The sequence below is a fragment of the Nyctibius grandis genome, chromosome 16, assembly GCF_013368605.1.
Source record: "Nyctibius grandis isolate bNycGra1 chromosome 16, bNycGra1.pri, whole genome shotgun sequence".
In the NCBI taxonomy this organism is placed as follows: domain Eukaryota; kingdom Metazoa; phylum Chordata; class Aves; order Nyctibiiformes; family Nyctibiidae; genus Nyctibius; species Nyctibius grandis.
This window is the reverse complement of record NC_090673.1, coordinates 11,905,947-11,917,232: the sequence shown is the minus strand read 5'-3', so window position 1 is coordinate 11,917,232 and position 11,286 is coordinate 11,905,947.

Genomic DNA, 11,286 nt, shown 5'->3' with positions numbered 1-11,286 from the left:
ATCTACCTACAGGTTGCAAAGTGATAACTTATTCAGGTTGTTGACTTCAAGTTATGTTTCCTTAAGTAACAGTTCATGCCCTTAAGCCGTTGGTAGCCTGCTGTTCCTGAAGGCATTGGCGACCTGCATTAAATCAGATTTTGTTCCTCCTTTCTGCCTTTCGTGAGCCCCGGCTGATACTGGCCCAGAGAATGGCCAGCTGGCCAAAGAGTCCCACTGCTGCTGGTGTTGAAGAAAGGAAGCAATGCCTAAGCTGCAGGTGAAAAGACACAACATCAGTTCTTTCCTGCCCAAGATTTTCAACAGTTCTTCAACGCCCTGTTCTCAAACGAAGGAATCCCTTTGTGATGGGAGGGGGCCGAATCAGGCATGAGGTGTGGGGAGCACAGGTTTGGCAAGGCTGCCTGCTGCTCAGACTGTGCTCCTTTGGCGGGGATTTTGCATGTCCTGCTCCAGGTGTATCTATAGATTTTTCTGTCTACTATGAGTAGCTTTTTTGGCATCACCACCACATAAGACTTTGTGATGAGTATCCTCATATGTTTTAATCAGATTTGTTCCGAAATTGTCACTAGTTCCTACCCACCTTCTGTCTTGTTTTAGTTGCCATAGCACTTTGCAGAGTGTAGTGACCTGTGGAGCCATGAGGAGAAGGAACACGCCTCCAAAAAATCCAATGTGAATCAAAGTGAAGATGTTTATTAAGCATAAGCTGTCCCTTTTATACATTTTGTACTTTCCCTGGCTGTAAGCATGTGCATTGTTATTCGTTAATATTACTAAACATACTCTTCTTTGATGTGTTGATTGGTCACTGCTCTGCCACTGGTCCTTCCTTAATTGGCTCCATCAGTTCTTGTTTCTTCTCCTCTGTGTTCGGCTCCCACTGGCTACTCCCTCAATTCTTGTTTGCTCAGCTGCTGTTTTTCCTCATCTCTCGAAGGTCGGCTTGTTGACACTAGCTACATGAATCTTCTCACGCAGCTAGGCCTTCACTCCATACTCTCATACTTCTGGCTCATTACATGACCATTCTGCTCCAAAAACCCCTCTACAATTCCCCCTTTCTTTTCTTGAGCCAGAAAGGCCGTGTTTATCGTCCGCTGCAGGGCCCTTTGCAAGCAGAAGAATAAACACGGTAATACAAGGATGATAATACAAATCACAAACAATCCCATCAATAGCATTTTAATCAATCCGACCAGCCACCCTCCAATTCCCAAATTACCCAACCAGTCATCCAGGAACCCATGCTGTTCCCGTATTTTCTGTGTGGCATCCATGAGCTCTTTGATCTGCTTATGAATTGACCTGGAATGATCGTTCAGATCCATGCAACACATCCCATCAAACTCCTGACATCCGTGACCGTGCACTAATAATAAGCAATCTATAGCAGCTCTATTTTGTAAGGTAGCATGTCGGATGCTATCTACATCATTGGCTAATGTTCCTAAAATTCTAGAAGTTTGATCAGCTCTTTTTGCAACACAGCAAGCTAAATTTCACAATTGTGTTAGTCCTTGTGCAGCAGCAACACCCGGTGCAAAAATAGAAGAAAGAACTACTTTGGTCCTAGACCATAGCTCTACCTCATCTTTACATTCTTTCCCTAAGGTAGTGACACTTCTTTTAATCTTGTGTAGGTTAGTGTGGTTTAATATGACCTTTCGTGTAGGCATTAGTAAGCTTAATTTACCTATGGTACACGGACCTCCCAGTTTTTTACTGGGCAGCCCTGGCCAAGCCCTATCTCCACAAATTAGGAATAAACCTTCTGGTAATTTTCTAGGCATGGCCAAATCCAGTGCTGTCTCTGTTCGACTGCGCCCTACCTTTGCACACCAGATAGATTCATTTTGCCACAATGGATTACTGGGTGTGACATTTTGTAATCTCTTTATGTCGTTCTGATAAATGTTTGATCCCTCTGTGTAATTGAAAAACACACAGGATTCTGCCTCTAAAGTTCCTAGGATGTCAAGTTCTTGGGGCTCTAAGGGACTGACAGGCAAGCTATCGTCCCATAAATCCCAATGTTTGCCACATTTCATTGCATTCTCACAGAGGCTCTGTTTCAGCACATTCAACCCTGCCACTATCTCCTTACTTTCAGATCTGTTTAAGGGGACCCCCACTAGAAATGTATGAAAGGGTTGTTCAGGCTGAGCTAAGGAGGCACAAAACTGCGTCTGGTTCAAGCTCCGCATCAGTCACCCAAACGTTGTGACTCCCCTTCCATGGTGTCGGTGGAAGGACTATCGGTTGATGACCTTTTGTCAGGTCCAGGATCCAAAGCAGGCTTAACACAGAAAAAACAACCCCTTGCTTCATCATGACTGCGCCTTTTGCTCCCTTTTCTATACCTCCCACGCAAAACTTTTTTCACACTTCCTGCAGTCAGGGCACTGGATCTCTCGAGAGGTCAGTGTTCCGAGGCAGATCCTGAGTTGGCTCCTGTAGTTCAGGTTGGTTTTGTAGCCATGGCTTCACCCACTTAGCTGGTACCCATTTGGCTCCTGTCTCTGTAACGACACATGCATACCCTCGACCCAACATTATTAATTTCATTGGACCTTCCCACACACCAGTCACCCCATTTTTTACCATCACTTTGGCTTGTTCCTGTTCTTTCTGAAAAGCCTCCATACCTCCCTTTAACCCTGCACCATGTTTTACTGCTGGAGGTACAGAGTAGTCCTGTGGCAAGCGTAAAAAGTTTAGTACATAAAGCGCTTTACACAACCTGTCAGGAGGAGATAGCCCTGGCTCTCCCCCTTTTTGTTTTTGTAAAAGGTGTCCAGAGTTTGATTCATGCGCTCCACAATAGCTTGTCCCGTTGGTGAATGTGGGACGCCCGTTACATGTGTTATACCCCACAGCTGGAAAAAGTCCTGTGTGGCACGTGCCACATAGCCTGGGCCATTGTCCGTTTTAATCGTCTGTGGAATGCCCAGGGCTGCAATAGCAGAACACATGTGTCGTTGAACGTGTTTGCTGGATTCGCCTGTTTGTGCTGTAGCCCAGGTAGCAAGGGAGAAACAGTCAACACTCACGTGGACATATTTCAGCCGTCCAAATTTGGGGATGTGTGTTACATCCATTTGCCATATCTCCAACGGTCCAGTACCGCAGGGGTTGACACCAGGTGCTAAACCACCCCCAAGATGTTGACAGTCTGGACAGGACTGGACTATCCCACGTGCATCTGCACTGCGTAGCCCAAACTGACACCGCAGTACCTTAGCAGATTGATGGAAAAAGGCATGGGATCGTTGTGCTTGAGCGAAGCGATCAATTGAAGGCGCAGCCCAGGCAGGTGCGACAAGTTTGTCTGCCCGAGCATTGCCTTCAGCTAAGCCTTCCAGGAGTCCTGTGTGACTACGGATATGTGTGATGAAATATGGATGCAGTCGCTCTGTCAGCAAAAGCCATAATTCATGAAAAAGTTGGTATAGTTGTTCATTAGCTATCTCTTTGAGCAGAGCATGCTCCATCCTCTGGACAATCCCTACGACATATAAAGAGTCACATACCACATTAACAGGTGCTGTGTTCCATCGCCGGAAGACCTCCACCACAGCTCGCAATTCTAATTGTTGTGTAGACCCTTGAATGTCAGATAAAATTACATCATGCCACTTCCCATTATCTAACCATGTTAGTGCTGCTTTTTGAGCTTTGCCTCCAGCATCTGTAAAAACGGTGACACCACTGACCGGACGTTCTGACCTTTTTGGTAATTCTTCCCATTGACCCAATTGCAGCACAGAGAAGTATTTGTGAGGGGGTAGATGTACCTTCAACTCGCCCCTATAATCCAATAACGCAACTTGTAATGGTATGGAATTTTGTAATGCCCATTGTAGATACTCTGCAACCAGTGGAATAACCAAAAAAGCAGGTTCGACGCCTGCTATCTCTACAACCCTCTGCCTTCCTTTCATTACAAGTTGTGCTATGGCCTCTACTTTCATAGTGATGGTACGTTTTGGTTGCATAGGCAAAAAGATCCATTCCAGCACATGTAGAGGATCCTTGTCAGTCACCCACTGCATAATTAATGCCAGGGGGTGGCGATTGTGATTGATAACCAATACTCCAATACTGTAATCTGGGTCCCAACAGTGAGTGTATGCCATAGCTATTTTGGTACTCAGGTGTTTCAATGCCTGCTCAGCTTCCTGTGTCAATGTGCGGGGGGCATCTGCACCGCCTCCTCCCTTTAGCAATTGCATCAAAGGTGCCAATTCAGCATTGGTGAGACCACACAGGGTTCGCACCCAATTGAGGTCTCCCAACAGTTTTTGTACATCATTTAAAGTACTGATATTCACACGAATTTCTAGTTTTTGGGGTCTAACAGTTGTTTTGGTAATTTCCCACCCAAGGTACTTCCAATTTTCCTCCTGTTGCACCTTTTCTGGGGCTATTTGCAATCCACCTATTGCTAGTTCAGTCTGCAGTGTATTAATCAATTGTTTTTTATCCAATTGTTTCCCTGCTATTAGAATGTCATCCATATAATGGTATATAATCAAATTTGGAAAATTCCTTCGCACAAGAGCAAGTGCCCAGGCCACATACATTTGACACATTGTCAGTGAATTTTTCATTCCCTGTGGTAACACAACCCAATGATAGCGTTTCATAGGTACAGCTTTGTTCACTGATGGCACCGAAAAAGCAAATTTCTGATAGTCATCAGGGTGCAAAGGGATGGTGAAGAAACAATCTTTTAAGTCAATGATTAAAATGTCCCAATCTTTAGGGATCATATTGGGGGATGGGAGCCCTGGTTGTAGGGTTCCCATATCATCCATGACCTCATTGATTTTTCGAAGGTCATGTAACAAATGCCATTTGCCACTTTTTTTTGGAATAGTAAATATTGGGGTGTTCCATGGGCTTGTTGTGGGCTCAATATGACCTTTTTCCAGTTGCTCCTGTACCAAGCTTTCAAGGTGGGCGATTTTTTCTGCAGACAGCGACCATTGATCAACCCAAACTGGGGTTTCTGTTTTCCAGGTTAGTTTTAGGATTGGTCGCCCTTCATCAATGGCCGCCTCTAAAAAACCTCACTGTTAGTTACCAAACGTGCCCCTAATTGACTTAATGCATCTCTCCCCAGTAAACAAATGGGGACAGGCATCACATATGGTCTTACTGTACAGGTACTCCCATCCTGCAATTTGCAACAAATCACATTTGTACTGATTTTAGTGGTCTGTATTCCCCCGACCCCTAAAATGGGCGTAGGGGGGATCTCCAATGGCCATGAATGAGGCCACGCTGCTTGACTGATTATTGTAATGTCTGCTCCAGTATCAATCAGCATAATTACCACGCAAGTTTTCCCACCAGGTTCTTTTAGTGTTACCCGTTCTGTTGGTTTTGTCTTGCTGATATCCATTGCCAGATAAACGTCAGCCTGGCCTGTTGATCCAAAACCCCCAGCCCCTCTTATCTGATTCCCAGCTGTGGGCACAGCTGATTTAAAGGGGACCAGTTGTCCAATTTTTTCTCCTTTGGGTATATGAATTGGTGGCAGGGGGGTCCATACCATAATAGATATGACCCCTGTAAAATCGGCATCGATTATACGGGGTAAAACGAAAAGACCTTTTCGGGTCGTAGAGGATCGCCCGTTAAGTAAGGCACTCAACCCATGACCCAGTGGGCCTTTCATATCGGTGGGTATACATTGTACTTGCGGGTCTATCAGAGTCACCTCTACTGCTGTGGCAACGTCCACCCCAGCACTCCCTCTTGTGGCGGTGGCGACGCCATCCAGGCAGCCCGGGTGGAAGACCTGTTTTGTGTCATCGCGCTGGGTCTCCTCGCGCTCGCCCCCCCCCCCCCGTTTCCCAGCCGAGTTCCCTGCTTAGTGAATCTAGATCGGCATTCATCTGCACGGTGACCGTATTTCCGGCAGCGATTGCAGGTCCCTGCAAACTCGTGACTTTTTACTTGGCATTGAGCCTTAAGGTGTCCCGGTTTACCACAGTTGTAACATTTTGGTCCCTGATCGCCTCTCCCTGATCGTACTAGAGGTTTCACCGCAGCCGCAAAGGCTGACGCCATGTATCCTGCTGTTTCTTCCGTTGTTCCTACGCGCTCACACGCATCCATCATTTCTGCCAGGCTAGAATTTTTGGGTAATGTCTGTAAAATGCGCTTACAAGTAGGATTAGCATTGTCAACTGCCAACGACATTAGCAACGCCTCTTGAGCTACATCGGTCAGCAATGCCCTTTCCAATGCTTCACGCAATCTTTCTAAAAATGTCATATAAGGCTCAGATGGACCTTGCCTTATTTTTGTATAGGCAGGAATTACTTTCCCATCTTCTGGGAGGGTTTTAAAAGCCTCTCGGGCTAAGGTGGCAGTAAGTGCCAAGGCTTCTGGTCTAAGTCGTGCCTGTCATTGTGGATCACTAAACTGCCCTTCTCCCACCAGTTGGTCAAATGTTATCCCTAAAAGAGGATCATTATCTCCCCTCCCCAGGTTTTCCACCGCTGCAGCCTGTGCTGCGTCATGCCACCTCGTCCACCACAAGAGTTCCTGCATCGGGGTTAAAATCATCGCCATCAATTGCTTAAAATCAAAAGGTGTTAAAAGCGTAGACATAAAGATACTATTTATAAATGCTTGGGTATAAGGTGCATGCAACCCATTTTGTTGTACCGCTTTCCGTGCCTCCTTAACAACCTCCCACTGTAATCCTACCCAGCACGGTGATTCTCTCTGATTTCCCAAAATAACTGGGAAAGCTGTGGGCAGAATCTCCCCCTCCACTAGCGCATTCTGTATAACTCCTCGCCACCGTAATCACGGATCGTCTCCTCCCCCGTCCCCCATGACAGAGTGCATACCAACATTCCCATCCATATTTCTCATGCGGCTAGTCCCAGCCACCTCAGCATCCCCCCCCGGCCCCCCTGGCCCCCCCGTGTAGGCGTTCCCTTTCTTCTTCTCTCCTCTGCTCCTCCTTATGTTGTCGCTCAGTTAAGGTCGTCTGTCTTTCCAGGTCTTGTAATTTTGCTAACAATTTTTCCGCCCAAGCCACCGGATCCTTAAATTTCCCTGGACCGCCAGCAGGCGATGGGGGAGACTACGGGGGCAGAGGGGGATATTCATATTAGGCGCTATTTGCGAGATTGGCGGCTCGCGGAGGCTTGAAGGGTGGGGGGGTGGGCTCGGGCTGATGCTCATCAACCTCCATTTCCCTCGGTTTAGGGGGCTCCCCTGTTGGTTTAGGGGGTATTTCAATTTTCTCCTGCTCTTCTGGTGGTGCGGAGGGGTTTGAAAAAACCGGTATTGGCGGCTGACCAAAAACATGAAGACCTCTCGCCCCAGTGTTAACCTCTGTTGGACGCAGAGCCGTAAAAGCCCCTGCTGCAACAGCCCTCTCTGCTTTCATTTCTTGAAGAGCAGTAAGAACAGCCCTCCATGCAGTTGCCAGTTCTATTGCCTCCTTTTCCCCACTGCTTATCGCGTCCCATAAACCCTTTCCAATATCTTCCCAAGTGTCCACCTTAAAAGCACTCTGGGGGTCCGAAGGGAACCCATGCTCTCGACACCAAACTAACAGTCTCCGGAGCAAATGCTCATCATGTTTCACTCCTCTCTTAGAGAGGATATGTAGGAGAAGCCTTACTATAGCACTTTCTTCTTTAGAAATATTTTGGCCCATCTCCTTTTTCCCCCGGCTGCTCACCTCACTAAGTGTCCCGTTGCAATGTTCTTTTCTTTTCTTGCGAGTCGTCCTCCGTCTCGCCCCGGTCTTCGGACATGCTGAGCCGTACTCCAGCCGGTGTACCTCCTTCTGGGCTATTCCCTGAACTTGCCGTCGATCAGTGTCTCATCAGGGTCACCATCTGAGGAGAAGGAACACACCTCCACAAAATCCAATGTGAATCAAAGTGAAGACGTTTATTAAGCATAAACTGTCCCTTTTATACATTTTGTACTTTCCCTGGCATGTGCATTGCTATCCGTTAATATTACTAAACATACTCTTCTTTGATGTGTTGATTGGTCACTGCTCTGCCACTGGTCCTTCCTTAATTGGCTCCATCAGTTCTTGTTTCTTCTCCTCTGTGTTCGGCTCCCACCGGCTACTCCCTCAATTCTTGTTTGCTCAGCTGCTGTTTTTCCTCATCTCTCGAAGGTCGGCTTGTTGACACTAGCTACATGAATCTTCTCACGCAGCTAGGCCTTCACTCCATACTCTCATACTTCTGGCTCATTACATGACCATTCTGCTCCAAAAACCCCTCTACAGAGCCATAGTCAGAGAAACAAATTCCTGACAGCTGGACACAATATTGTTAAATATAAATAAAATAAAAACAATTTACCAGCCTTTTTTTGCCAGACTAGCAATGTCCCTGAAGCCTGTGAAATTTTTCCAGCTTGGCTGGTACATCCCAGCTGAATGCAGGATACGTAACTTCAGGATCTCCTTGCTTGTATCCCCTACAGTCGTGTCTCATTGATTACCCTACCAGTACAAGTTACCCCAGAACAGGTCTGTAAGTATTAACAAGACTCCCTGATGATCTCAGGTCTTCATTAAAGCTTAAGTAATTTTTCTTGTTAATCTCAGAGGTTTAAAAAAATGCTGACTTTGATGTCTTTGTTTCTTGCTATGAAAAGAATGCGTTGGGAAAAGAAATAAGGACCAAAAATCTTAGCTCATGCTTGAGTGGTGCCACTTTCTCATGTGTTGCCTTCATTCTCTGTCACAGATAAAAGGAACTCCTATTTTTGCTGTTCTTAATGTCTTTGCATCTTTGTTCCACCACACAGAGATCTGTTGCCATTGGTGAGGCGGGCAAATAATGACTTACAGGGAAGGCTGCCAGAGAAAATGTATTTTTTAACTGTTCTTTCCACAATCTGTCTATTAAGTTTGGACTACTCCTTGACTTTTACAGGCTTCCCACTGGTCCCAGGATCTATCCATAACCATCTGCCTGCAAATTATGTGCAAATGCCAGTACCCCCAGCATTGCAGAAGAGCCTTGCCACACCAAGGAGCAGTGAGAGGTTTGAGATCGGCTGTGCTAGGAACGACCTGGGAAGATCTCTAAACACAGCAATACACACTGTGTTTATTTCCAGACTTTATTGCTGGCTATTTTTGTAGTCTTAGGGGTTTATTTTCCCCTCCACTTGTGGTTCCACAACCAGCTATGAAGCTGCCATGCTAAGAATCGATACCTTGAAGTATTTGGTGAGTCTCATTGGCCAGTCAGTAAAAGGTGTGAGCCCTTGAGCTCCTAAGGTGACTTAAATGAGACCATTAGCCACTGTAAAGATGGGCACCTATCTGTGCCATTAAATCTGTAATTCTGGCTTTTTTTGATGAGAAAGTGGATGGGGGAAACATCAAAAGCAGGACTGGTCTCACCTTCTGTGCCCTGTGTAGGGGGTAGAGAAGGCACGGCATTCAGTGCAGCTCCGGGTACCAAGACTCCGCCGGGGAGAGGAGAGGCTGTAGCTGAGCATCCTTCAGGAGCTGCTGCTTCGGCGCTGGGGTGCAGCTTTGCTGCCCCCTCCCCATGGCTGGGTGCGGGGACACAGAAGTATCCTGAAAGCACGGGACAAATGCCTTGGCAGATGATGTCAGCCTTTAAAATAGGTCGTACTTTAGCAGGACTCAGAGAATTGTGCTGTGTGCGTTCTCTGAGCTGTGGACAGAGCCTGGGATGTGCTGCAGCTGGGGTAACTTGCCCTCATGCTGTGCTGATGGGGAGAACAACTGGCATCTTGCAGCTGAATCAGGTATTTTTGGCAGCCTTTGGATACCTGAGTGGTGCCCATAGAATGCGCTTTAGCTACCCTCTGTTTGCTCAGCGAGCTCAGTTTCTCTCTGTAGTTGTCGCTTCCAGTTGCGGTAGAGGCTTGGCCCTCAGCTTCAGACGGGCAGCGTCCACGTTCCAGAACCATGGCACTGGCTTTCTTTGCAGGTTTTGCAGACTGGGGGAGAGTGTGAAGGCTAAGGGTTCATAGTGTTTAGGCACTTACTCATATGCCACTAATATTTTGGATGCAATGAAAATACTGGTCAAACACTGGAGGAATCGTGCCCTTTCACAAGGTACCTGTCTGCATGAGAAAATAATTTCTTGTTTGCTCTTCAGTGTTCACATGTTTAAAGGTCTAGCCACAGAGAGTAGACGGTCTGTTGTGATGTTAACTGGCAGCTTGTGGTTTGAAATTTGCTTTCGGTTAAATAAAAAACACGTGAATATCGGATTTCTGGTTAAATGTACCAAATGGTTAGGTCACCAGAATGTAGATGTATTGGGAGAAACTGAGAACATATTTTCTTAGGTAACGGCTTGGCCAGTTCTGTTGGAATTGTTGTGTTACATTTGAAATTTACGAACTGCCATATTTGAGAAGTGATTTTTGGGTTGTGACAATTGATAAATACGAGCTTAGTGTCTGTACTCAACTTCTTAAACCAGAAGCCAAAGCTATTGTCTAAAAGCTCTTTGGAGCTATGCTGAAGTGTGCCTCAGCAGTACACTGAGAGGAGAGTTTTGACACACTTTGAATTTTCCTGGTTTTTCAACTTGCTTAGAGAGTCTCTTAAGTTGTTCATGAAGTTAACTGGTTATTTTAGGCCTTCAGGCTTCTTTTCCCTGTGAAGTCCTTGAGGTTAGTAAGAGGGAGTTGTTTTCGTTCAGCTGTGTGTGTCTAGAAACTAAAGGAACTTCAGAAGAACTGCTTTAGAAATAACATACCAGACTAGCTATAATTTGCCGTTATGACTCCAGAAATTTCAGAGGAGCCCCAGTGTAAGATACTGAACTGCTAAAGAGCACTTGACATGTATTTCTTCAAAAAAAAATTAATTAAAAAAGCTGTCAAACGTGTTACCAACATTCTCTTACGTCTTGATGTCTTTCTCACCTTCCCTCTTTAACTTCAAAACCGCTGCACAACACCCCCAAACCAAAACCATCTCTGTTGGGTTTTCAGTTTCATACATGATTTTCTCAGCATGCACATCTGGTAAGAACCTTTTACAGAAAGACAGGGACAACCCAGGTACCAAATAGTAAGACTCAGGTAAACGCCACATCTATGTCAGTGTTTTATCTGGACACACGTTATGCACAGTCCACAAATTTATGTGCGTACCAAGTTCACTGAGAAGTTGCAGCAGCAGCAGCGTAATGTTGCATGTTTTTTGCTCAGGAAGATGGTCTCATGGGTGTTGGGCATGTGGCCAAAACTAGCCAAGTTTTGTCATGTTTTTAAGAACCT